Source organism: Podarcis cretensis (genome assembly GCF_951804945.1).
Source record: "Podarcis cretensis genome assembly, chromosome: 4".
NCBI lineage: Eukaryota > Metazoa > Chordata > Lepidosauria > Squamata > Lacertidae > Podarcis > Podarcis cretensis.
The window spans coordinates 70,173,367-70,200,575 of NC_137173.1; the positions used below are offsets into that span (position 1 = coordinate 70,173,367).

The following is a 27,209-nucleotide window of genomic DNA, read 5'->3' on the forward strand; positions in this document are numbered from 1 at the left end:
AAAACAATGACGCATGTGCCATATTTTTTTCTTAGACTGGCTTGGCCCATACAGCCAAGAAGATGCGCTACGTTGTACTGTGCTGTGCTAAAGGATGGGGATCTGGCCCATAACAGCCAACAACGTGCAACCAGCTGGATGCAAAGCAAGCAGCCTGAGGTACAGAGTCACTGCTGTGGACATGGGGGGGCCGGGAAGGGAAGGAGAAACTAGATAAGAAACAAAATCTCCTATATCTTTTTATTTTTGGTACAGGGATCATTTCTATTAAAAAAAGCCACATGGGCTGGGTTGGATCCATAGTGCAAGGGGATGAAGGAGGCTCATCTGCTCATTTTTCCCCTGATATAAATCGTGCCTTACTCCCCCATCACTACCATTACTTGATCCACCTAACAGCTGTGGAGCAACTCACGTCTGGAAAATGTCAAGAACGGGAAAGCTTTACTACCCCTTGCCCAAAGCGAGTCTTGATGTGAACTGGAAACCATCTCAATCAGGGCAGAGAAGCTTCTCCTGCCCCACTACCCGCCAATTACACCCCACAAGGAACTGTATCTTTCCTGAGTACTTTGGTACCAAGAGACAGAGCAAGCCAACAGAGTACCACTGCGTTTTGAGCTGCTGTTTGCAGCCTTTGTTGCATCCCTCCATCCCAAGAAGGGATAGAGACACAGAAAGCCAAGTGTATAGAAGCTGGGCTGAGCAGCAAGTTAGGTATCTCTTAGGCATCTCTGAAGCAGGTTCGTCTCCCCATCCCCACCTGTTGCCCAAGTGTGGCTCTTAAGACATAGGGGAGGGGTAGGGAACCTCAGACAGATATGCTAAATGCATCCCTCCTGGAATTCTCCCTAGGAAGCGCATCCTCCTAAGCCACATGTCTCACCAGCCCATTTTGAGTGCATCTGCCTGGCTGGGATATGTCCTTGAGCTCTGATAATGCCTCTGATAATTGCCCTGAAGGATGTGTGAGAGCATGTAGAAACTAATCTACTGTACTAAGGTAAAAATTGTACCTGCTGCTTTGCTGACTTTTGCCTCTAGCCCCGCCCACCCATGGCAGGCAGATGCCAGAAGAAAATATGGCCCTCATGGACTGAAAGCTTCCTCACCCTGACATAAGAAGAATGGAAGAGAAATCCACATCTTTCTCTGTTGGTGGCAGGGATGATCTGCTCTACCAGCTCCTTACTCTCTTGCAATTCACTCTCTCCTTCCCCTGTACACACACACACACAATTCTGTAGTTTCAAGAGGATAGAAGGACAGGGTGCCGGGGTCAGTTCTTGGGCTGATGTGGGAAGAGATGAGCCCAGCAACATGGTTCATTTCTCCTTCCTTCCTGCATCCCAAAGCAAAATGAAAGGGAAGGGAGTGGTAAAGATTTTTCTCTAGAGACTCTTAATTTCAGGGCTGTGGATTTGAGCCCCACATTGGGCGAAAGATTCCAGCACTGCACTAGATCAGTGGTGTCCAAACTTTTTTCAAAGAGGGCCAGATTGATGAAGCAAAGGGCCGTGAGGGCCAACCATAGTCGATGAGCTTTTTTTTTAGGATTGAACTGCCACAGGGGCCAGATTAGGCCCCCGAAACGGACTACATTGTCCTCGTGGTCCTTTCCAAATCTACGATTCTATGAGACTACATCCGCCTCTTTCCCCTTCCTTCCATTTTGTGGAAAGCTCAGACTTGCTAAGGTCACTCCCTCAACAAACCTCTCAATCCAAAAGTTCTAAGGCAGAAAATAAAAGCATTCTGCACATACTCAAGTGCATATGCTCTTTTACTTTAATTCTATACATGCCCACTGAGAAGTAAATGTGTATATAGGACCCTGGAACAACGAAAACTCTGGAGAGCCCCGGCTTCAGAATAAAGCCCTAAAACAACCGTTCTGTTCTTATTTTACTTATTTATTTTTAATAATTTATATACTGGCTATTTACAGTGGTGCCTCGCAAGACGAAATTAATCCGTTCCGTGAGGCTCTTTGTATAGCGGTTTTTTTGTCTTGCAAAGCAAGCCCATTGACAGCTTAGCAGATTAGCGCTATTAGCGGTTTAGCTGCTTTTAGCGGATCAGCTGATAAGCGGCTTAGGGCTTAGGAAAAGGGGGGGGGGAAACCCCGCAGGAACTCGCAAGACATTTTCGTCTTGTGAAGCAAGCACATAGGGAAATTCGTTTTGCGAAGCGCCTCCAAAACAGAAAACCCTTTCGTCTAGCGGGTTTTCCGTCTTGCGAGGCGTTCGTCTTGCGGGGCACCACTGTATGTATTTTCTAAGTGGTATTTAAGTTCTACTCAGGTGCTCTGCTCCAATTAGTAACTGTGGAAGGCTTGTTTCCTCCCTATCTCCCTCATGCTATCAGCTATCAGGGTGCAGTTGTCATTACATTTTAAGTGTGTGGGAGATATTAACTCCTGATTGACTTGTCATCTGTTAATTTTTATCTAATAGGGGTTGTTGTTAAACCAAAGCTAAGTGAATCTGACTTTAAAGAGTGTGACAATCTGTGCAGGAGTTTTGTTTTGCGTAACACACACAAACATTTCTATACTCCATCCGAAGGTCTGGAGAAGAAAAGAGCTGCCCTTCTCCAGGAATATAGAAGTTCCCATCCTTGTTCAAATTAACTATCTACGCACCTAGGAAGTTTAGAACACATTCATACCGGTAAAAGCAGCACACACACAAAAAAATCACCCAATGCAAAGAACAGCATGAGATAGATATGCTGCTGTTCACTTGGAACAACCAAATTCATTACTGCCAGTACTGACAACTGAGAGGTACAATAAGCTCTGAACACCCACTTACCTATCTGTTAATGCGATTCTAAAATTTGCACTCCTTTAACATCTCATTAATAACATCTTTGTTATTCTGGAAGCCTCCTGGGGATTTTAGAGGACTAAACTGCAATAAACCCAAGGTACATAAATGAAACCTATTAAGGCCTTCTCAGTCAATAAAAGCTAATTGGATCAAACAATAGCAATGAACCACGGATAACCTTTGCTTGTGAATAGCAGAGGTCATCATGGGACATGCTAACCAAACCATTGTAGGAGGGATGCAGTTTTGTACTTTCCCCAAAAGACAGAAGGCAGCAGAACGTCATATAACCACATGGCTGAAGGCAAAAATTCAACCTTAGTATCTGTTGCTAGTAGCATTAGCCCACTCACTGACCTCTTAGAGCAATTCCAAAGCAAATCAGCAAGTTTAGGTGTGAGGGCAAGATTTATAAATATTTCTATATCTAACAAAACTACAACATCGATGAAAGCTGTGAAAAGCACCTTTCAGCAAAAGTCAGATGGGTGGTGGAATCATAATCATAATCATAATTTGCTTATATGCCTACTATCTGACTGGGCTGCCCCAGCCACTCTGGGCAGCTCCCAACAAACAATACTAAAAGTACAATACAACAATTTTAAAATATGATTTTAGATGGTCAATTTGATGTGAGTTTTACCATATTTCCCTACGGCACAGTTCATCAGTAGGATACATGAGCAACATACCAACTGCAATTATAGTTAAAATCTTTGCTTAACCAGCAGGAAGCCTTTACTTTCCAGCCCCACACTTTGGAGAACAATTTTATGAGCACTTCCAACAGCAGTCACTTGTCCTGAGAAAACCCTCAGCACACAGCAGGTGGGGAACCTGTGGCACTTTAGGTGGACCCCAACTCCCATCAGTCACAGCCAGCATCAGCCATGGTCAGAGATGATGGGTGTTCTAGTCCAGCAACAGCTGGAAGGCCACCCCTGCTTCACAGCATTTTAGTAGACTCTCAATTGACTCTTATTCTTTTAAATCTATATATATCACACCCACCCACACCCCCCCCCACACACACTGCTGTTAAAATCATCATCCGGTAAATGCAGACACAGTGAAGAAACTAGAACAATTTTAAGCTGAATGCACATAGAGTCATATTCATTTAAGACACTGACTTTCAAAAAAATATTATAGGAAGCTCTTGTGGTTCCTAGAAGTCTACTGCTTGTATCTCAATGAGAACGTTAGGTGATCAGCTTTCCAAGCACTACCAGTGTACAGGTACCTCTGGTTACGAACGCTTCTGGTTACGAACACTTCAGGTAGCTGCTCCTGGTTGCAAACTTTGCCCCAGGATGTGAACAGATATCGCGCGCAGTGGGAGGCCCCATTAGCGAAAGCGCACCTCAGGATAAGAACGGTTTCAGCTTAAGAATGGACCACTGGAACGAATTAAGTTCGTAAACAGAGGTACCACTGTACAGTCAAAGGACAGCACTGGGTGTGTTCCAGGACAAACTTACAGTTCACACTGACACCCAATAACTTGGGCCACATGAACCAATGGTAAAGACGATGTAGCAATTATGGAGCAATAGGGTCAGCTAGGAAGTGCTCCCACCACATCTCATTCAAACTTCCTTCCATCTTTCTCTCTCTCCGATACTGAGCATTGAGAAAGCCAACAACAATCAGCGTCTTGGGAAACAGCAACAACTTCCGTTATCATGTTGTACTATCTTTATTTGGAGCAGGATCCTAGAACATGCTCTGCACTGCAATGGAGCTTCATGACAGACAAACTGATACAGAAACTGCCTTCCCTAAAAGGTAGAAATTTAGAATTTAAAACATTAAGACCATATGGAGTGCTAAGTTGTCAAAATACAAACGCTTTGGTAATAAAATATTTTTACAAAATTAGCACCATCTAACAGATTAATTGATATATCCACTCCTTCCCCTTAAAATAGCTGCATGCTATCACGCTGGTTATTGGAAAGCGTCAAACTTAAAAAAGAAAAAAAGCAGTCCTCGCTGCAGAAACCACCATCTGTTGACAGTACTTTGTGCCTTGGTACCCATGGAGTAACAGGACAAAACCTAATTTATGAGCACTCTGAAATGGCAGACAGCCCACAACTTCAAACTGGTGCTTTGCTAAGCAAAAAAATAGCTCCGTTCTCTGTTAGATAGTCTCATAACACAACAACCTAATAGTGTGATCCTATGCATGCTTATTCAAAAGTAAGCCCCACTGAGTTCTAACCCCTGGGTTAGAATGTAAGAAGAGCTGAATTAGGTCAATGGCCCATCTAGCGCAGCATTCTGTTCTCACAGCAGCCGACCAGATTGCCAAGGGGAAGCCTGCAAGTGACACTCTCTCCATTTGCACTTTCCAGCAACTGGCACAACTTCCCATTGTCATCAGGCAGGTGCCTTCCTGTACTCCTCTTGACCCCTGCTAAAACCTTTTCTGTGTACCCAAGCCTACTTAAGATGTGTGAAGTGTATTTTAATCTGTGATTTTAGCTTAAAACGTATACTTTCAACTGTGGGTTTTATACACTTTGCTCTTTTATAAACGTTGATCATTACTGACAATTTTAGTGTACATTTTCCGAACTTCGTAAGTCGCTTAGGAGGATTTGTTTACAGTTAAGCAGCATACAATTTTAGTCATAGAATCATAGAATCATAGAATTGGAAGAGACCACAAGGGCCATCGAGTCCAACCCCCTGCCAAGCAGGAAACACTATCAGAGCACTCCTGACATATGGTTGTCAAGCCTCTGCTTAAAGACCTCCAAAGAAGGAGACTCCACCACACTCCTTGGCAGCAAATTCCACTGTCGAACAGCTCTTACTGTCAGGAAGTTCTTCCTAATGTTTAGGTGGAATCCTATTTCTTGTAGTTTGGATCCATTGCTCCGTGTCCGCTTCTCTGGAGCAGCAGAAAACAACCTTTCTCCCTCCTCTATGTGACATCCTTTTATATATTTGAACATGGCTATCATATCACCCCTTAACCTCCTCTTCTCCAGGCTAAACATGCCCAGCTCCCTTAGCCGTTCCTCATAAGGCATCGTTTCCAGGCCTTTGACCATTTGGGTTGCCCTCCTCTGGACACGTTCCAGTTTGTCAGTGTCCTTCTTGAACTGTGGTGCCCAGAACTGGACACAGTACTCCAGGTGAGGTCTGACCAGAGCAGAATACAGTGGCACTATTACTTCCCTTGATCTAGATGCTATACTCCTATTGATGCAGCCCAGAATTGCATTGGCTTTTTTAGCTGCCACGTCACACTGTTGGCTCATGTCAAGTTTGTGGTCAACCAAGACTCCTAGATTATGGATGCTTAAGCACAACACTAGGACATTGATGTATTATGTTCCACTGAAATGCAGACAAATAAATGAGTAAATGAAAGATCTTGTTATTGCATACTATGTGTGTAAAGTCTTCCATCCATAAAGGTTAGCCTTGTGGTGCACGAGTATGAGACAGAAAGAAAAGAAGAGAGAAGGAAGAAGCCAGCAAGGCTTCTCAACAATCCTTTTTTCCTCCAGAAATAAATTTAGTCAAATAAATAAATTTAGAGGCATGCTGCCTTTTACATATGAATGGGATATTTGATATTTCTCATTATGTGTGGGTTTGCATAATAATAATAATAATAATAATAATAATAATAATAATAATAATTTATTTATACCCTGCCCATCTGGGTGGGTTTCCCCAGCCACTCTGGGCGGCTTCCAACAAAATATATAAATACGGTAGTCTGTCAAACATTAAAAGCTTCCCTAAACAGGGCTGCCTTCAGATGTCTTCTAAAAGTCTGGTAGTTGTTTTTCTCTTTGACATCTGGTGGGAGGGCGTTTCACAGGGCAGGTGCCACTACCGAGAAGGCCCTCTGCCTGGTTCCCTGTAACTTGGCTTCTCGCAGCAAGGGAACTGCCAGAAGGCCCTCGGCACTGGACCTCAGTGTCTGGGCGGAACGATGGCGGGTGAAGACGCTCCTTCAGGTATACTGGACCAAGGCCGTTTAGGGCTTTAAAGGTCAGCACCAACACTTTGAATTCTCCTTAGAAACATACTGGGAGTCAATGTAGGTCTTTCAAGACCAGTGTTATGTGGCATAAGACCGAATCTGTAAGACTTTAAAGCAGGTAGATGGCCAAACACAGATGCACAGAGACAAAGATATGAAGCTGGCATGGCTATATCTTATTCTTGGACTGTAAAGCTTGTGTACAAATGTCAGCAGGAACAGCCTAATGTTATCTTCTGTGGAGTACCTCCTCCTTGCCTGTGACAAAGGGTTATCTAAACTGGAAAATGTAAAAAAGAAAGAAAGAAATGTAGATGGCCTAAGCCTGTAATTTTATACAGAAATGGTGGAGAAACTCCCACCAACTTTAAATACATTCCTTGTTCTTCCTCTGTAGATCTGGCTTTTCCTTGCATTCAAGCTGGGAATGCGAAGGAAAATTTGCACATTGCAGACTCAAGCCATGTCTGCAAAGGGAGATTCCTCATTTGTAGAAACAGCTTGAGTTGATAAGTTGTGGCTGCAAAAGAGGAACCTGCTGAAGTGACCCCTTAGAGGTGGGCCAGTTCCCCACCCGATATATGCATTTTCTTGGAAATAAGTGTCCCCGATCTCGGTGGGACCTGCTTCTGAGGAAATCTGCACAAGACAGAATCACCAATACTAGCAGTCATTTAAAATCGTCACTTTAATAATGGCTCTTTTCAAGCTCTGGCGAGAACATAATTTTCATAGACATACTGATTTGTTCAAGTCAAACTTGGGCATTAAAAATATTGAACAAGAATTAGATAATCACTCAGCACCTTGGTTTAAAAACTTGTAACTTTTGAATAGCTGTTGGTTTCTGTGCCAAAAAAAATACTTTGCATCAAAAATTTATTAAGCTTCGGGATTTCCACTATAAAATGGATCAAATGGAAATTATGTGAATAAATGGGAACAAGATCTTAGTACAGCCATTCATTTTTATTTCTGGGAATATGTTTGTAATAATAATCTTAATATTATTATTATGTACCAACATGAGAGAAACCCATTTCAATTTAATCACCACATGATATATTATCTCAAGAAATTACATGAAATAAGTAACTGTGTACAGCAATTTGTGCTGGAAATATTAAAAAAGAACCTATTTTTCCCCCGATGTGATTTACTTGTCCAACTGCAGCAAAATTTTGGAATAGCGTCCATAAAACTGCTAAGGAAAGTACAGTACTAGCTTACTGAAGCTCCATTACTTATATTTTAAATGCTATTTATTATTTTATTTAATGCATTTACATCCTGCCTTTGAGGATAAAACTTTCACAAGCCAACTTAAGAGTAATAAATAAGGTTTATTAAACAAGGCATTAAAAGCAAAAACAGTAATTAAAATAGCAACAACTAAAACATGAAAACAAATAAAGTGAACAATAAGAAGCTGAGCAAAATAACAATATTTCAAAGAACAACCAACCGTCTTGCAACACTATATAATATATTATGATTTTGCAGACTACCAAAAGACTTTTTGTTAATTTTGCTGCAAGAATCTAACAGACCTACTGCTCTGGGAAATAATGTTAAAATCCAATTAAAAGCTACCAATGAGAGGGGCATACAAGCCTTCTGGGGAGGGGATTCCAAAGATGTGGATCCACCACCGAAAAGACCCTGCCTCAGGTATGGTTGTTGGCAGTGGGCCAGAGAGCAAGACCTTCAAGGCTAATCTCAGAGCAGGCTCATGAAGATCAAGGTGACCCTAGTGGTCCCAAACCATTCAGGATTTTAAAAGCCAAAAACAGCAATTTAAATTGCGCCCATAAATAAATAGCTAACTATTGCAGCTGGTACAGAATTGGTGCAACAGTGATTTGAATGCCTGGCCTCAAGTATCCTGGCAGCTGCATTCTGTATCAGTTCAAGTTTCTAAACTGTCTTTCATAAAGGGAGCTCCACATAGACAGCATTTCAGAAATTTGGTCTGGAGGTAACCAGGATATGTAACTGAAACCAGATCCATTTTCTCCAGAGAGGCCCACAGCTGGCAAACCACCAAAAATTTTACTATATATAATAATCACCACTAAGACAACATAACTTGCATGAGCAAGTCATTACTGTAAAATTAAAAAGTGATATTAAGAACTTAAGAAGAAAGGCAAAAGTGCAATGGCTTTGTCCAGCCTGGGCTTCCTTTATTAATTACCAGTCAATTAATGCTCTGAACTCTACAAACCTGCCAGTTTCAATTTTTACTAAAATATGGTTTTGCACATTCAATGGTTCTCTCATTGTTCTTCCCTTTTGGGATTCAATATATTTGTATGTACAATGCACTGCACTTTGGCTGATGGGTAGAACACATGTGCTAAAGGAGAATAAGCATAGTCAATAAAAATGTAATATAAAAAAAAACCTGGTCTGTAAACAGCTGCTAAGCGTGTGTGTGTGTGTGTTTTAAGTGTGTTTAAAACAAACCATTGTTAACATTAACCACAGATTGTTGGTTTGGATGACACTGCATGCTGCTGCTAGGCAAAAACAGAAGCAAAGGCTTCTCTAAACTCCTTGAAGCCACAACTATGGAGAAGAGGAGCAAGAAACATGCTGCAGCTTATTCTCGTCATGCTAAACTATGGTTTAGTGTGACAAATGAACCAGGCAATTTTTAAAATGATTGTTATTGCATATTCATATGACCTGAAAGCACAATTTATATGATGATTTATAAAAGGGCAGATAACTGCAAACCCATGTCTGTATAGACCAACTCACTCTAAGCTCTCTCGCTCTCTCTGTGTGTGTCTTTGTGTGTTTACATACATACACAAGTAGCGCAAATAAAATACATGCAAATAGTTTGCCCCCTCTGCTGCTTATGGTTTCACTCTTTATTCGGGAAGGTGACATAATGTGAAGAGTTTTATTCTACCTTCCGCTTTGTACTAGTTTTCCCCAGACACGGAATTCTACATGCAGGGAGCGTTCTAACATATAGTACAGACTCTTAGAAGTTTATTTATTTTTCTGAATGCGTAGAGGCATTCTACAAGGGTTACTCACGCCCCATCCGGAAAGCCTAAAATCAGAGGCAAAATTAATGGTGCTAATTAAACTCAAGCATGGGGTAAGGGCTTGGGTGTTTGTTTACATATATTATTTTGCATTCATTTTTCATTTACTAAACTAAGAGGCAACGCTAATCAACACTTATCTTAAAAGGCTTCCCAAACATTAATTAATTCTCTTAGTACTCCTGTAAGAAAGGTGGATAGGAAAGTAATTTAAATGCCTTTATAATTGCCAAGTTGTGAAAGCTAGCACCCTACTAATCACCTTGTTAAGATTATATGGTTCCTTTCCCACTCTTTTTACATACAGCTATTGAAATTGACTTCAGTGAAGAGAGGTGTTTTAACTCTGGAGTAGTATGAAATTATTAGCAAGCCCCATAACATAATTGCTTTGCTTTAATAAGTGTGCAGGTTGGATGGCAGGCCCCATGGCTCAGGGATAAAGCGTGTAATAAGTGCTTCATTCAATCCCTGCCATCTCAAGTAGATAGGAAAACGTTTGGATGAGACACTGGAGCTGCTGCCCACTGGTGTATATAATATTTGGCTAGATCAGGTATGTCCAACAGATAGATCGTGACCTACCGGGAGATCACTGGCTCCCCCCAAAGAAGCTCAACAACTTTGTGTTGCCCAAAAAACTCAACATTTTTGCCCTGCACCCAAAGAAAACGGGGCCTTCTTCCTCCCTAAAAAGCTCAACAACTTTGCCCTCAACCCCCAAAACAGGGCTTTCCTGAACCCCAAAAAAGGGGGTAGATCACTGCCAGTTTTTAACTCTGTGAGTAGATTGCAGTCTCTTGGGAGTTGGCCACCCCTGGGCTAGGTGAACCAACTATCTGACATATTCATACGTCTCTCTCCAATGCAGATATCTCCCTCCCCCCAAACACACCCTTTTTTGCACTTCTAGTGCTCAGCTTCCCACTAATTCTTACATGTTCACAACCTAAAGGTAATCTTGTACAAAGATCCAAAACACCTTATGTCATCTGGTGGGTTTTTGTTTCTCACACTTCAGATTTAGATGTCTGTCCAATATTTACCATCCACAGCAGCTCTGGAAATATGGGTGTCTTGGTTTATATTGGTGCGTCACCGCTTCTTTCCTTTTCATTTAGCATATGGTATGATGCGACAGCCTGTACTTTTGGGTTGTCAAAATAAAATTAAAGAAAATGCAAGTAACAATAATGTGGGCAGCTCTCCCCCCCCCCCCACTTGTTGTTCACAGTCTGCCAACACTCAACAATCATTGAAATTACGTTAGGGAGACTTTTTGGGGACGGGTAGGTAGATTAATACTTGCATTTAAAACGCGGCTATTAATGCAAGTCAAGACTGCATGGATAGCAGTCATACATGTATCTCACCCCTGAAACAAAATCAAGCCAAAGCCAACTGGAAAGTAGGAAGGACGCCAACAAATGACTAAGGTACAAAGCAGCTGCCAAACTGGCAATAAAATTAGTATATCTTTATAATAAACAACCGAGGCCCATGTTTTCACCTCAAAAACAAAATCCGCTGTGTACATTTCACTGTACACCATGAAGCTTATTGCTTTTGGCAGGACTTTGTGAATCAATGTGCTGTAGGCTACTGGAATGTGTTAAAATCAGCATAAACTCATCACAGTGCTTTTCCAAGCACAAATCTTATGTAAGAGTTGTACTTGCGCTAATCAAGATAGCACAATAGCCCTCTTTCATCAGTAGCATCACAGTGCAAAATTATTCATTTCCCAAATGCTGAGCTGTAAAATACTTGGGTTTTTTTTATGGTGAACTACACAATGTAATACTCTGCAGAGTGATGTTCTGTGGGGCAGGATTAATGAACTGCTGATAAGGCTGGATTATGAAAAGGAACAGGAGTCCATAAGTAAAAAAAATCCCCTGTAATTTGCTTCATTTCCTTCCCAAACAAAAACAAAATTAAATTAATTTTCCTTTCAAAAAAGAAAAAAAAGAAACAGAAATTTTGTGTTGTGCTGTATACTGCTTCCTGTTTTATAGGTTATTAATAGGTCTTCCTCCCACATAAATTAGCATTTGATATACCCTTTTGCAGGCTTAGACTGCTAGTATACCCTGGGGATAGCAAATGGAACTTACGTGTAGTTGCAAAAAAAATTAAGATTTACTTTTGAAATCACTTCTTCCCATGGAATCAATGTCAAATTTTAATTAACATGCCCATTAAATGAGTGGATTAAAGTACACTGGTCTGTTTATCAAGATCAGTTGGCTAATCACTCAATGTGATTCAATTACTTTGGCCACCAGCATACATTAGGACTGCCATGTCTCACACAGTAAACTGGGTAATTGTTAATTTTACATACATTAATTTAATTCTGCACAAATGCTAAGTATTTGTTGCTTAACACTGAGGCCAAGTGAAGAAGAAATGGCCCGGGTCAGGTAGTTATTAAGCTGCCGTTTGCTCATTTACAATGACAATTATGTCTTAATTTATCAAAAGTAGCAGGAACATACTCCATCTCCTATCAGGCTCTCAGCTCTGCATCAGGACAGATCTATGTATACAAGACCGAATTCTCATAAGTTTTCATACAACCCTTTTCTACCTTCTAGCTCAGCAAAGCACACGGTGACATTAGCCTGGTCACTTCCTGGAACGGAAGATGTCTGCAGCTCCATGGAAGGACCTGGCACACCAAAACCTTCCAAAGACCAAAGGCTAACTTCAACATACAGAGCACAATGTTTTGGGATCCTGGGCCTCAAGGAAACTTCAAGTCTGGGACACAGCCAGGCAAGCCACCGTGTATGGTGCGTTCTCAGATTTCAACATGGAAGAGCCTTTCATTCCAGGTAATGAGTGCTTGCATTGTCCTACGCTTCACAGAAGCATGCCTTGCCAAAACCTGGGGAAGGGGGCTACATAATACCACATGGAGTATGCCTTAGTTTTGTAGCTTCCAGGAGTGAACATGAATGCTATGGAGCTGTAGCTAAATGGGAAGGCTTTGAGCACTGTTCTCCTTGTTTGCTTAGCTTCCTTGAAAAATATTTCTTGCTACTCAAAGGGTCAGCTTCAGACTTAAATGGACCCTCAGAAACCTGCCTGCTGCTGGGCCCCTCTCCTACTCAGTGAGGCTCTGAGTGTAAGCATTTCTGGTGGTGGCAGAGGTGCGCGTACCTTTTAATTCTCCAAAATGTCTTGGAGCGGGACATCAGAATGGCTAGGCACACAGCTGCCCAAGGATGACAAGTGTGGACAGAGAACTCCAGAGAACTTGTTTTACTACCCAAAGCCTGGGTCTAACCTAGTTAAGAGTACATGGTAGGGCCTTAACACTGTTCACAGGTGGACAAACTAACAATGTCTGCAGGTGTACATGGTCAACTGAAGTTACTTCAAAAGGGACAAGGCAGCCTATCTACTGTAGGCCTTCAGAAGCATAGTGGAGGGCACAAAGGGATGGGGAGACAATGTCTTAGAGCCTAAAATGGTGGAAGAAATGTTTACAGTTCCCTTCTTCCCCTCGGCTGCCTGCAGAGCTAGAAATTAACCAGGCACCAGGTACATTTTGTGATTGGCACGGGTCAAATTGCGACCACATGAATGCCAGTCTGATGACGGGGGGAAGCAAAATGCCTTTTCGAGAAGGATCTGAAACATTTTCATTGAAGCTTGAACTTGTTTTATCCTGGATTGTTTATTGGATTTTTAATCGCTTTTAGATTTTTTTCTTTAAAGTATAAAGCAGTATACAGTGGTACCTCTGGTTGCGAACGGGATCCGTTCTGGAGGCCCGTTCGCAACATGAAAAGAGCGCAACCTGAAGCGCCGTATCTGCTCAGGTGCGCAGCGCAGTTTAGCGCTTCTGAGCATACGCAAGCGGCGAAACCGGGAAGTAACTCTTTCCGGTACTTCTGAGTCGCCATGGGACGTAACCTGAAAGAACGTAACATGAAGCAAATGTAGCATGAGGTATGTCTGTACAAATGAAATAATAATAATAATAATAATAATAATAATAATAATAATAATAATACCCATTGCAGGAAAAGCACCTAGACATTCCATTGTGGCGACCGTAAGTTGCCATTTGGCAATTCGATTATATATCTTGAGTTTCTAACACTGAGTGCCTTTGCCTCCAAATGCAGGCCTCTACAGAGCATTTGAGGATCACTTAGAAGATGGGACACAGTGGGAGAAAGCTGCCAAAACTGGATGTAATTCAGCTGTCCTCTGGCACTCCTTGTTAAGGAGATCTTCCTAAACCTCCAGATAGGTTTATGGGGTGGATATGTGCAGGCAGTTGTACAGAAAAGATGCAGGAAGCTTTTCTTCCATGTACTTCCGTTAACTTTCCCTAGAATTCAAGGCTACATGTGAAAATGTTGTAATACTTATGAATTAAGCTTATTAGCCATTTCTCTGTAATGTATTCAAATCAGCATACAATAAGACAAAGTAACTAATCTATTATTGCTGCTGCTGCTGATGTTGTTTTGAGAATGGCCCCTATATTCTAGGCAGCAGGGACAGTGAAGGGGCAGAATGTCTCCGTGTGTTGTTATTTACTGGGGTTTAAGGGCAGTGACATTAGGAAATGAACCTCCACAATGGTTTTTAATGGCTAGGAAACATTTCTGCCCCAATTTCAGGACCAAGTGATTTCCAGCAGAGAGCTTGGCAGAGTCTGCAACATATTTCAGCTTCTTTGTTTTGGAATGAGCTGGCAGTGGCTGACCAGGAAAGGGATTTTGAGGTTGTGGTGGGGAACAGCTGGATGAAATCCTCACCAACCAAATGATGAGAAAAAAGGTAAATTCCATCCTGGAAATGAATTTGAAATAAAACTGGTTTATGCAACCTTCTTATCAATACTTTCAACACTTCTTTCCTTTCCCAATGCCACAGAAGGCAGAATCGGGATTCAAGATAACATTAACAGATTGGGAGACTGTAGACCGTCTTTCATTCAATGTTTTTAAGCAGAGGTTGGGCGGCCATTAGTTGAGATTCCTGCATTGCAGGGGGTTGGAGTAGATGAACATCAGAGTTCCTTCCAACTTCGAAATTCTATGATTCTATAAACATGATTACCACACTCTACCCCAAACTACGCCCTACAGCACAATGTCTGTGCTGTATAGTTCATGCATGTTGCCATGTGCCAGGGGTGAACTGAAACACTTTTTATTCCATTTATTTTGGCTAAATATTAAGAAGTGTTCCAAAAATAATAATTCTTAGAGAAGTCAGATAAAGTTATAGGACCAGTGGAAACAATCCCAGGCATGCTTGGAAGTAAACCCAACTGAGCCCCCGTAGGGTTTACTCCTGAGTGAACAGCATGGAACTACTATGAGGTTTTGCTGCTATATATTTTGATATTATACATTCCCCTTAAAATTTCTGTATTCTCAGTTAAAATACAGAGATGTCTAACATTCTCCCTTTGCAGTATGTCATGGGTTTTTTTGCATTTTCAGGGTAACATAATTCAGTAGGTGACTTACAGTGGCCCTCAAAAAGAGATTTATTTATACAGGAAGATTCTTTACTGTGTTCACCGTTTTATACAAATACCGTATAACAGTTATATAATAAGCAGTTCTGAGAGAGAGAGAGAGAGAGAGAGAGAGAGAGAATACACATCCCATAGTAATATTTACCCTTCCATATATTCCTCTCAAGAACTAAAACAAAAAACATTTTGCAGAGCAGGCAATTATTACTAAAAGGGAAAAAAAATGTAGTTCCACCACAACTGTTGTTGTTGTTCTTGTTCTTGTTCAACCAAGTTGTCCAAGTAGGCCATTTGATATAAACCTATAAATTGTACCCATGGGAATTGGGTTCTTACTGTAAGGAGGTCAGCTATTTCCTTCTAACTAAAAATAGGCAAGTGAAGGAAAGACACTCAATTTACTAGCTGAAAAATAGTTTACAAAATTACTTCCATCTTGCCTCATGATAAAAAAATATGGAAAATATGAGACTGCTCACAAGTGTCAGAGGCAGATTTCTGCTCCCCCATACTTCAAATAAGGCTGGAGCACAACCAGAATGTACATTAAAATAGTAATGAAAACTACGAACAGCCAAAAAGTACAAGGGAAAATGCCAGAAAATGTATTCTTTTCCCAGGGAGAGTGGTCTTGGCAACAACAGAATTCCAATGCGGATTTTTACCACCACTCCCACAAAAATAGTGAGGCAATATGATGGGGAGTTGAAATGAGTGGGCAAAAAATGTGACTTGTTACATGTTTTATAACAATACTAGACAGAAGTTGCCACTCCAGATAGGATGGGCTACAAAATGTAGGTTGACCCTTTGTGGCAGGGTTGAGGAACCTGTGACCATTCAAATATTTCTGGGCTACAAACGCTGGCTGTGACTGATGAGAGTTGGGGGTCCGACAACATTTGGGGACCCACAAGTACCCCATCCCTGCTTTATGGGGTTCACTTTTGGCACATGAGTCTACAAGTTTTGGGAAAGAAAGGTAGCAGAATTTCAGAGGTATGTGGATTGGTCAAACAAAAGATATCACTTGAAGCCAACACAGCAATTGAAATGCAGTAATGTGGAAAATAACTGACATCTTTACATCTCAAGTACATGCAAGTGTGAAGAAAAGAGTCCAAATGGACAGTGCTCTCTAGACATTCGCTGGGAGCCACTGATTGAAATATATACTTTAGGACCCACCCTATTCTCTTGACAGTGATTTGTTTTCACCGTTTTCAGTATTTTTTATTTGTTGTAACCCGTCCTGGGACCTTCTGGGGAAGAGTAGGCAAGAAATTAACAAACAACAACTACCCTGACAGAAAGAAAACTCCTCGGGGAGGTGAGATTACAGTAGGAAAAGCAGTGGGCAGGGATGGTGGGCAAACATTCCTCCTGCCACCACGTCTCTGCCACAAATCATCTCCACTAGATACCACTTTGCAGAAAATAAATGGTGGCTGGTGGTTTGCAAACAGAAGTTACCCAGCGACATATCGTTCCAGCTTTAGAGACCAAATATGGCTGTGTTGTGTTTCTAGTCATAGAATCATAGAACTGTAGAGGATCATTTAGTCAAACCCTCTGCAATGCAGGAATATGCAGCTCTCCCATATGGTGACTGAACCTGCAACCTTGGCTTTATCAGCGCCAGCCTCCCACCAACTGAGCTATCCAGTTCTCCTATCGTCAGAGCATCACTACTGTCTTAAACAGCTGCCACACTATTACTGCAATTCTGACTATGTAATTTTGTTAACATTTCCTACCATACAAAACAGCTAATGTCAGGGCCACAACAAAGCTTCCTTATCAGATTTTAGTGGGAGGAGAGTTCTATCCTGGATCTATTTTACGCTTCCTGAAAAGGACCTTGAAGCCAACTGGAAGCCAACTGCTATCACACAGAAGGTCAAGTTAAAACCCTCCTTCCGTCAGGAGCCGGGCAAGGCCATTTTGGATTAACTGCAGTTCCTGAACCGCTTTCAAGGGAGCGCCACATAACATGCAGTGAAACAGGTGATCCTAGAAGGTTTACACAGGTGAAAATGATGGTAACAAGCTCAGCACGCCCAGACTTCGCGCGGCTCTCCGCAAGGCGCAGGAGCCCGGCGTCGGGCCCCCACGGCTTGCGGAGAGTTGCCTGTTCTGGGGGCTGGGGTCAGGGGAAACTCGAGCTTCCCCCGCCCCAGCCCCACACCTGGGGGGGGGAATAAATTTTTTCCCCTTTATTTCCCCCCCAAAAAACTAGGTACGCCTTATGGGACGGTGCGTCCTGTAGGGCGGTGCGTCCTATAGGGCGAAAAATACAGTACCATCGCGACTGGATTTAAAAATAAAAATTCATACAAAGATACGCAGTCCTGGGCCTTCGGGGTTTACTTGTAGAAGTAAACAGAAGCTCAGGAACACAGGCCCATTTCTCAAACATATACCATAATAACAGTATAAGCTCAGATGTAAGTACAGTCATACCTTGGGTTACAGGCGCTTCAAGTTGTGCGTTTTCGGGTTGCGCATCACACCGAACCCGGAAGTACCGGAACGGGTTACTTTTGGGTTTCGGCGCTCGCACATTCACAGAAGCACTAAATCGTGTTTTGCGCATGCGCAGAAGCGCCAAATTGCAACCCATGCAGACGCACGGATCACGTTCGCAACCCGTGTCCACTGTAAAGCAGAACCCCAGAATCCCCCGCATTATCCTTTGGGAACACAATTAACCCCTCTGTGATCTTGCGCTGCAAATACAATGAGCAGAAAACCACAAACATATCCACATGTAATGGTCCAAATGCTATAAAAATGGAAAGCAAATATATTTATTACAGTAAGCAAGCATAGCATGTAAATGTTTCCTCAGAAACTACAGTGAGTTTACACAAAGCAACCTAAGCCCTATTCAGGCATTCTTGATCCCTCAGACAAGAAGAGAAAGCAAGGGTGAGAGTGCCAGTTCCAACAGCCCAGCCACCTGATTTTCTAGGGTTCTGAGTCGCTCAGGAAATAAAGGCAAGATATATAAACGTATCAAAATACTGTAAACATAAACAAAAAAAAAATGGTATGCATAGCTGAGGCTTTCTTCTTCAGAAGTTATACCTTCAGCACACAGAGGGCAATGGCGACCACGACAGGGCACAGAGGTAGCTTGCCTCCACTCTTCCTCACAACATTGAGGGATTTCAATTTTGTCAGCCTGGATAGCTCAGTTTGTTATAGCATGGTGCTGAGAACGCCAAGGTTTGCAGGTTCGATCCCCGTATGGGATGGCTGCATGTTCCTGCATTGCAGGGGATTTGGCAGGGGGCCAGTCCACTGTCCCTCAGACCTTGCGGGGGCCCAGACTATATTGGGGGGGTGAGCGAATTCCTATGCCCCACAAATAACCCAGAGATGCATTTTAAATAAACACACACATTCTACTCATGCTGATTCCGACCGCTTGCTGGCCGGATTTAGAAGGCAATTGGACCATTTCCGGCCCCCAGGCCTTAGTTTGCCTACCCATGGACTAGGCAATCCTTACAGTCCCTTCCAACTCTATGATTCTCTGATCCGGGGCCAAGTGGAGAATGCCTTGGAACTCTATGGTCTCAGACGTAACTTATTCCGAGGGCACCAAGGGATTGCAATCCCAGCACAGCCCTTATTAACAACTTCAGTACAGTGGTACCTCGGATTAGACGCTTCAGGTTACAGACACTTCAGGTTACAAACTCCCCTAACCCAGAAATAGTATCTCGGGTTAAGAACTTTGCTTCAGGACGAGAACAGAAATCGTGCAGCGGTGGCACAGCGGCAGTGGGAGGCCCCATTAGCTAAAGTGGTGCTTCAGGTTAAGAACAGTTTCAGGTTAAGAAGGGACCTCCAGAACGAATTAAATTCTTAACCCGAGGTACCACTGTATTAAACTGGATTGGCTGCCACTATGATTGCCAGTGCCATGTTTATGGGATTTTCACCATAAAGATGGCATTCTACTGGTGAATATGCCTATCCTTTTCTTATGAACTGGGCACTTGGGACTTTTTTTTTTTTAACTCTCCAAAGATAAGACAAGTAGGTCTGAAGTTTAATGGAGCAGCATCAGCAAACTATTGTTTTAAGTAAGTTCACCCTTTATTTAACTTTATTTAAAGTTCAAAGGGTGCTGGGCTAGATGAGCAGTTCTTTTATTAAAACCTCTGCCAATTTAATGCTAAGAAAGATCCAGTATGTTTTCAATATTAAAGTAGACTTGTTTTCCAAGAGTGATCCAATTTGTTTCACCATTCCACTCAAATTATCATGTGCACAATATATGTTCTCATAAGGTGGAAGATCCTGAAACTTTGTGCAGTGCAATACAATGTTTGTTTACTTGGAAGCAAACAAGACTTATTTTATAGTGGAGGGGTGGGGAACCTGCTGCCCTCTAGATATTGCTGAACTCCAATGCCCATAAGTCCCAGTCTGATAACCAATGGTCAAGGATCATGGGAGTTACAGTTCAGCAACGTTTGGAGGGCCTTAGGTTTCCCATCCCTGCTCCTAGCTGAGTGAGTTGAGGATCACAATCTTTGACAATAGATTAAAAAAAATAAAAAATTCACAGTATATTTCTATTCATGTACTTCAAAATAAGTCCCATCGAATTTAATGGAGCTTGTTCTCAAACAAGTGTGCACAGGATTGCTTTCTGAGGGATACACTGGAGGTAGCAATGAGCTAAACTGACAGCTATATGGTACTATTTGATTTAAAATATTTATGGAATCATAGTATTGCTTACATACTCTGCAGTGACAAATGAAAACAAGCTCTCTTCAGCCACAGATAATCATTCAGACAAACCCAAGGTTAAAATGATACGAGACTATAAACAGTATCATTGCAGCAGCTTGGGTAAGTGAGTGGCATTTGATCAAGCCATTCACACAAAGCTCTAGTAGTGACCCAAAATAGCTAGCAAGAAGCTGAAGCTAGAAGACCACTGGGATTCACTAAACATGTAAACAAACCTCCTGCTCACTGGCTGTTTTGGAAAAACCAGCAAATTAACAACCTCAGATTTTCCTGTATGTGTTGCATAATCAAGGCCATGGTCTTGGGACACAGTATGTTTAGGATCACAAAAAGATGGATTAGAATTCCATTTTGAAAAAATGGTTTAGAGAGTCTCCTTAGGTATGGGCTAAAGGAGGGGTGTAAATCCACCATGTGCAGTCATGTGGCAATAAAGGTTTAATGCATTAACCTTGTCTCTGCTGTAGGAAAACACTTGGTTTAAGGTTAACTAATAAATGGGTCAAGGTAGGAAAGATGTGGCCTTAAATCTGGCACAGAAGTAGTTCTGCATGCATGACTTACTTTCTGTTTTTTCTTACTGGAACAGCATAGGTAGCATTTAAGAACATTATAAAGCGAAAATGCAATATACAAATCCTATTTCGCCCTCAGTATTTATTATCACAGCCATCTGGCAACAAAACAACCTTTTATCTGGCCGTTTTCTTATTGGCTTTTAGGGCAGGAGGATCTTTATCTTGTGAATTTGTAAAACCAATGTACATGCAAATATATTGTAGGAGCAGCTTCTAAAACACTTGTTTGAATATGCTGTGCTCTTTAAGCATTGTGTATGTATACAGATATGGATATACACACAACACACACATACATATGCAACTTCTTGCAGCTGTATGTCTTAAAGAAAACTTTTGAGAAGGTGGGGGAGGGGCGTGCCAGGCATTTATGTGTCTTGAGAACCCAGTATGTAATTAAGTAGGCCAAGGGGTCATTAGCTGAGCAGCACTCTGCAACAACAATTTGCCCTCACACCCAATTAAAATCAAAATATTAGGTCAGCAGCTTAGATAAAAGAATAAAACAGTTTGTGCGTATGTAGACAAGATAAAAGGGGGAGACATAGCAAATGGTGTTGGTAACATTAGCTAGACAGGGGCAATTATTAAAAAAGGGAACACTCCTAGGATGCAACAGGTTGCCTTTAAAACACCCACAAACATAAACAGGGCATTGGTTGATAACACAATGCACCCTGAATATTCCCCCTTACTGATCAAAGCGTCCAGGTTATGGACACTACTTACTACCCAAATCAATTGAGAGAGCAGATCCCCTTTGCTGGATCAAACCTGCCCCTCCCCCCTCCCACAGCAATGAACTCCACAGCTTGCTGATTCAAGCCCTGGAGATGAATGGGATTCCCTTCCCCCACGCCGAGGCTTATGCAAACTCCTATCTACACCGTTTTACAGTGGGGCGATCTCGCTTCCCCCTCCCCCCACCCACCCAACTTAAAAGACACACCCAGCACCCTAGTTTTTGCCCACCCCTCTCAACAACAACAACACCCCCAGATCGTCTGAGACACCCCCCTTCCCCCCCACACACACGGCAGGATAAAGGCGAGAGAGCAGCGAAGGCGGGCGCCTCTCTCTCTCTCCTTCCCCTCCCCCACCACAGCCAATACTTTTCGACAAATCGATCCATTCGGAGTCCAAAGCCCAGAGCCCGAGCCTCTTTTTCGAAAACAACAAACCGTTCGGGGACTTACAACAACACACACAACCAACCAAGTCACCCTGGGGTGGGGGGAAGGGGGGTGCCAAGAAACACACACACACACACACATAGCGCGGAAGAAAAACCAAAATAAATAAAAGAGGGGGGAGAGGGAAGCCAGGCACCTCCGTATGAGGCGCAAGCACACCACAATAACAACAACAACAACAACAACAACCCTCCCAAGAGCAACAATGCTGCAAAGGGTGGGGGGAGGGGTGGAAGCACGAGGAAGTTGGGAGCCACGCTAGGAAATATGGCAAACAGGCGCCGAGGTGCACATATAGATATATATATATAGACACAAATACACACACACACACACACACGAGAGAGAAGTCCCCCCCCCCCCGGGCAACTCACCTCGGTGGGCGCGCGCCGAAGGCCCCGCTCGCGCTCCGGGCAGCAACAGCGGGGAAGCCTCAACTTCTGCAAAAGCACACATAAGGCGGGCGGACTTCCTCTCTCACTTGCACTCCATGGTGGTGGTGGCGGCGGCGGCGGCGGCAGGACTGGCACTCCTCTCCGGCTCTGCCCAGGTCCCGAAAGCGTGCAGGCCGGCGACGACGACGGCGGCGGCGGCAAAGCTCCGGCAGCCCTCGCGCGCCCGGCTCTCCCCGTTTCTCCTGCTGCTGCTGCTGCTGCTGCTGCTCCACATATACACCACACACACACAAGCGCGCGCACAATACACACACACAACCGGGCAGCGGGGCCCCAGAGGAAGTTCCCGGGGAGGGAGTGGGGCGAGGGCAATGGAAAGTTTTTTTTTCTGGGTGCGGAATTGCGGTCAGGAGGTGCTGCAGCTCGCTACTTCATAAGCAGTTGTAGAGCGCTTGGGGTGGTGGGTGGGTGTGGGTGTAAGTCCTAGGAGAGGAAGGAATTTTTTTCCTTTTATTTTGATATGACCTAGGAGAGTGTTCCTCCCCAGGCACACATTCACACACACACACACACGGAGGCGAAGCAGACAAACACATGCGCGGGGGGGACAGCCCTTCGAGACAGCTCCTGGAGGGAGGTGGGGAGATCCGCATTTGGATCTCTACGCATGGGGGGGGGGCGGTGTTGTGTGCCTATATTTCTGCTCGGTCTTCGTGATTTGCAAACCTCCCCTCGGAGAGAACACCGATACCTACCTCCAAACATCCAACCAATGCCAGCACCAGCACACACACACCCCTCCCGGGATGCTTCTGTGTCCCGAAGTAACTCCTTAGTCACTTGGAGGGGATTATTGAAAAGGTTGTTTTGTTCCCCCGAAAACAAAACACACACAGCAACACCCGCCCCTCCCCCGCTCTGGCATTCGACTGAAATGTTAACCCCCTGGAGTCAGCAAAAAATGGACCAAAGGTAGAAAGAAAAGAAAAGAAAAAGCAAAGCCTACGTTTGCTTCGTGGCTGTATCCCTGTCAATTGTTTTTTGTTTTGTTTCCCCCCCCCCCCGGTCAACATTATTTTCACTGCGATCGGTTCATAGGGGGAGGGGTGGAAAGGATCATGATGCTAATGGAATTGGAACAGTTCACCAGGTTTTTAAGTCGACGAACAGAACTAAATTTAGCATCTACTTTCCGTCATTTACATAACTACAAAGAAGTAATGCACAAGACTCCCCTTTAAGCTGCCAGACGGATCCACTCTTTTTATTTATTTCTAGTTTCTCCCCCCTTTTTTGTAAAGTTATTTCCTCTTTACTGAGCCACAAAGTCCCGCACCGATTTTGTCTCATTTTAAATGTCACCTAGCAATGGAAATCAGAACACAATGAATGCTTTTGCAAATAAAATATTATATAATTGGGAGTTCACCTAATAAAGACAAGAAACAACACGTAATATATTCCCTATATACTTTCTGAGTGATTTAAAACCACTGCTTCTATGCAATCATTATACCACATTAAAATATGGACTTACACTGTCTCCATAATTGTGATTCAGCAGAATAGGTTTTATTATGTATGAGTTGCCATTCAGCCCTTTAAAGCAGATGTTGATGTTCTTTTGTATTAAATTAGCCCCCCTTTCCTTATTTTTCTCTAGGCTCCTACAGCTTCATACTGAACTATAACATTCAATCCGAAGGGGGTGGAAAAGGGAGCAGTACAAAAAGCAATGCAAGTAAATGATGCAACATTGCCCTGGTTACATGTGCCTCCCATCCCCCAACCTCTTACTGGCGAGAGTGCTCTGTTTTTTCCGCCTGCAGGGTCACATTGTGGCTGATTGATTCTCCTTTCGCCTTGCTCAGTCATTCAGATTTGGAAAGTAAATAACAAGTTGACATCATTACAGCTCTCTGCATTACTGTGACACATTCTTCTGCTACCACACACTCTAGATTAGCTGCGCAGAGAGGAAAAAAACCCTCATGCTTTAAACGTGGGATTTGTTGATTACTGTGGGAAGGCAGAGAAATTCAAAAAAACTGCTAGGATCAGAAGTGAATACAAACATATGGCTGGCGTGTGTAGATTAATGGGGGAGGGGTAATAAGGAAGGGAGGGCTAATTTTAAGGAGCTAGTATGATACAGTTATTAGAGTGTCATACTAGGCCTGGGGAGACTAACGTTCAAATCGCTGCTCATACATTAACTTTACTGGGTCACCTTGGACTGCTCACTATTTCTCAGCCTAACCTACCTCACTGGGTTGTTATGAGGATAAAACGGGAAAGCATGAAGAAGCGTGTGTGTCACTTTGAGCTCCTTGAAGGAAAGGTGAGGTATAACTGTAATGATAAAATAAACGCTGTGAGTTTCATTCACATTTACTTGGAGGCAAGTCCCGTTGCTTTCAGTGGAATTTGCTTCCAAATAAGTGTGCATAACCTTACTGATATGCAGCTCAGGCAAATATTAACCATATATCAATATTAGCATGTGTCTTAGGTGTGATGAAAGCTCCCGTATGGAACAGCCCCCTGGCTGTAGCTTTATGAACAAAATAATATACGTGCAGATGGGATCATCACACAGTTCCCTAATGGCAATTTGTATAAGCTCTGTGTATTTTAAAGGATGTGCTCTCACTGATCACCTCTAAGGTGCTAAATGGTCCCTCTGGCTCAAATGTTTCTTTCTCTGCATGACGGAAACAGCAGTATTACTCCAGGCAGATCCACACCAAACATTTAAAGTACATTCAATTAAAGCACATGACTTTCTCCCCCCCCCAAAAAAAAAAATAATAATCCTGGAACCTGTTGTTTGATTTAGGATGTAGAATCTGATACTTTTGAAAACACAATGTATATAATACTATTGCCATTTCATAGCAGCTAGCGTCACATGAACATAAATCGGGTGACTAACAGGCAGCCCAGGGATCTGATCTACCCCCTCCCCAATAATATTTCTATTGCCTGTAGCAACAACAGCAGCAGCAACAACAACATTTTAACAGTAGACATAGGACTAACATGGGTGGAGAGGCTAATTACCTTTTCCTGAGTCATCTGTACAGATCAGCTGAAGAGGAGGATGTTTGCAGATGTGCAATGTGCTTGTTAAAAATGTGGGATGTGGTCACCCATTTCTGACCACGCAACTGCTGGCATGCTGCCCTAGGAAAGTTGGCCAAGGGTGAATGTGGCTCCCAGGCCAAAAGAGGAAAAAAGGGTTAGCTGCCCTGATAGAAGCAAGCAAAGAACATTAAAATATGGGGGCACAATTCTTGGTCTTGTGCTGATTCTGCCCACTGGAGGGTCATATAGATAGGACTGCAGGTTCTTGGAGCTTGAACACAGAACAATCTAGGAGAATAGGGATGCTGTTGTCATAGATCAGTGGTAGAATACATGCTAGGGTCTGAACATCTGCAAGGAGAAGCCCATGTGCACAAGCTTTCATCTATGAAACAATTTTGGGGTGCGATAATAATGATAATTATTATTATTTATTTATACCCTGCCCACTCTGGGCGGCTCCCAACATAAATAAAAGCACAATAAAACATCAAACATTAAAAATCTCCTTATACAGGGCTGCCTTCAGATGTCTTCTAAAAGTCAGATAGTTGTTTATTTCCTTGATATCTGATGGGAGGGCATTCCACAAGGTGGGCGCCACTACCGAGAAGGCCCTTATGAAAATGTAGAATCAGGAGCAGAGGTGGAGCCCCACAGGCCTGCTCTACTAGCAGTTCCCCTCCACATGTTACACACATGAAAGCAGTTTCTGTTATTTGGACATCAGTAGGGCTGCATTCCAGAAAAGGACCGTGCTGAAGCAGAAACCCCTGATGGGATTGCCCTGTCCCATGTGATGCAGTTATTCAGATAATATGAGGCAGCATGGGAGTGAGCTGCCCTGGCAAACGTATGAACCAAGCCCGTGTTTATTCCAGGCTTCTAAAATGACTGCTTAAAAAGAATGCTTCCAATGATGGCAGTAATACCCGATCACAGCCCCCAGGCTGAAAACCTGTGAGGGCTTTTGACATATGGTTGGCAGCAACACGAATCCATAACATATGGTGTCAGCGGTGGAATCTGTGACACCCACATTATTTAAAATTAGATCCTTCAAAACCTTAAAGCGTCTCTTTGTGTGCTTAAGTAGAAACATGATCATAGCTCTGCGTACATGGCATTCACAGAGACTTTTTAATTTTTTTAAAGTGAATTAACTTATCACTTGAAAACGTGTGCTATGGGTTACAGGAAGTTATAAGCAGAGAAGGGGACAACATGCTTCGGCACGGCAAACTGCATTTACCAAAGAGCACAGAGGAATGCAAAGAAACAGCAGCTTGTGAACTTACTGCCAATAACAAATTGTCATGACATAACACAGAGGCAGCCAATAATGTCTGAAGCCAAACCTGTCAGGGCTTGTTATTTTTGAAAGACTCAGTACCTATATGGTTAAATTAGCAGGCACATTAGGGAGGACTTCAAAAAGATGGCTGTCTAGGAGACGCATGGGAATAGCCTAATCTCCTATTATCTTTCCCAACCTTATGTTTCTAATATATACATTAAAGTAAATACTGCACCAATGCCCTTTTGCCAGACTAACAGCCGACCAACCACTGGAGATTTCTTTCAAAGTGAGTTTCTCGTAGGCAGGAGAGCCTAGAAACAAGAAAGAAACATATGCTGTGATCACATTATAAGTATCTCATTTTTAACGTTCCTGTTTTATTAAGTAATAGAGACAGATAAAACAAAAATTCAGGAAACCCTTGATTAAAAAACCCGAGGTAGCAGAAAAT

The 27,209-nt window shown here is 42.8% G+C and overlaps 1 protein-coding gene across 3 annotated transcripts in view; it reads right to left on the reverse strand.

The window, feature by feature from the left end:
• TBL1X (transducin beta like 1 X-linked) overlaps positions 1-24,189 on the reverse strand; it is a 132,638-nt gene extending 108,449 nt beyond the window's left edge. The window contains exon 1 of one of the 3 annotated variants that reach the window (XM_079972808.1): positions 24,169-24,189. The gene's annotated coding sequence lies outside the window, so the exon portion shown is untranslated. Of the gene's footprint in view, positions 1-22,350; positions 22,847-23,908; positions 23,963-24,168 lie in introns of those variants that run through there. The other 2 variants (XM_079972807.1, XM_079972806.1) reach the window with 2 other exon arrangements.
• Between the last annotated feature and the right edge of the window lie 3,020 nt (positions 24,190-27,209).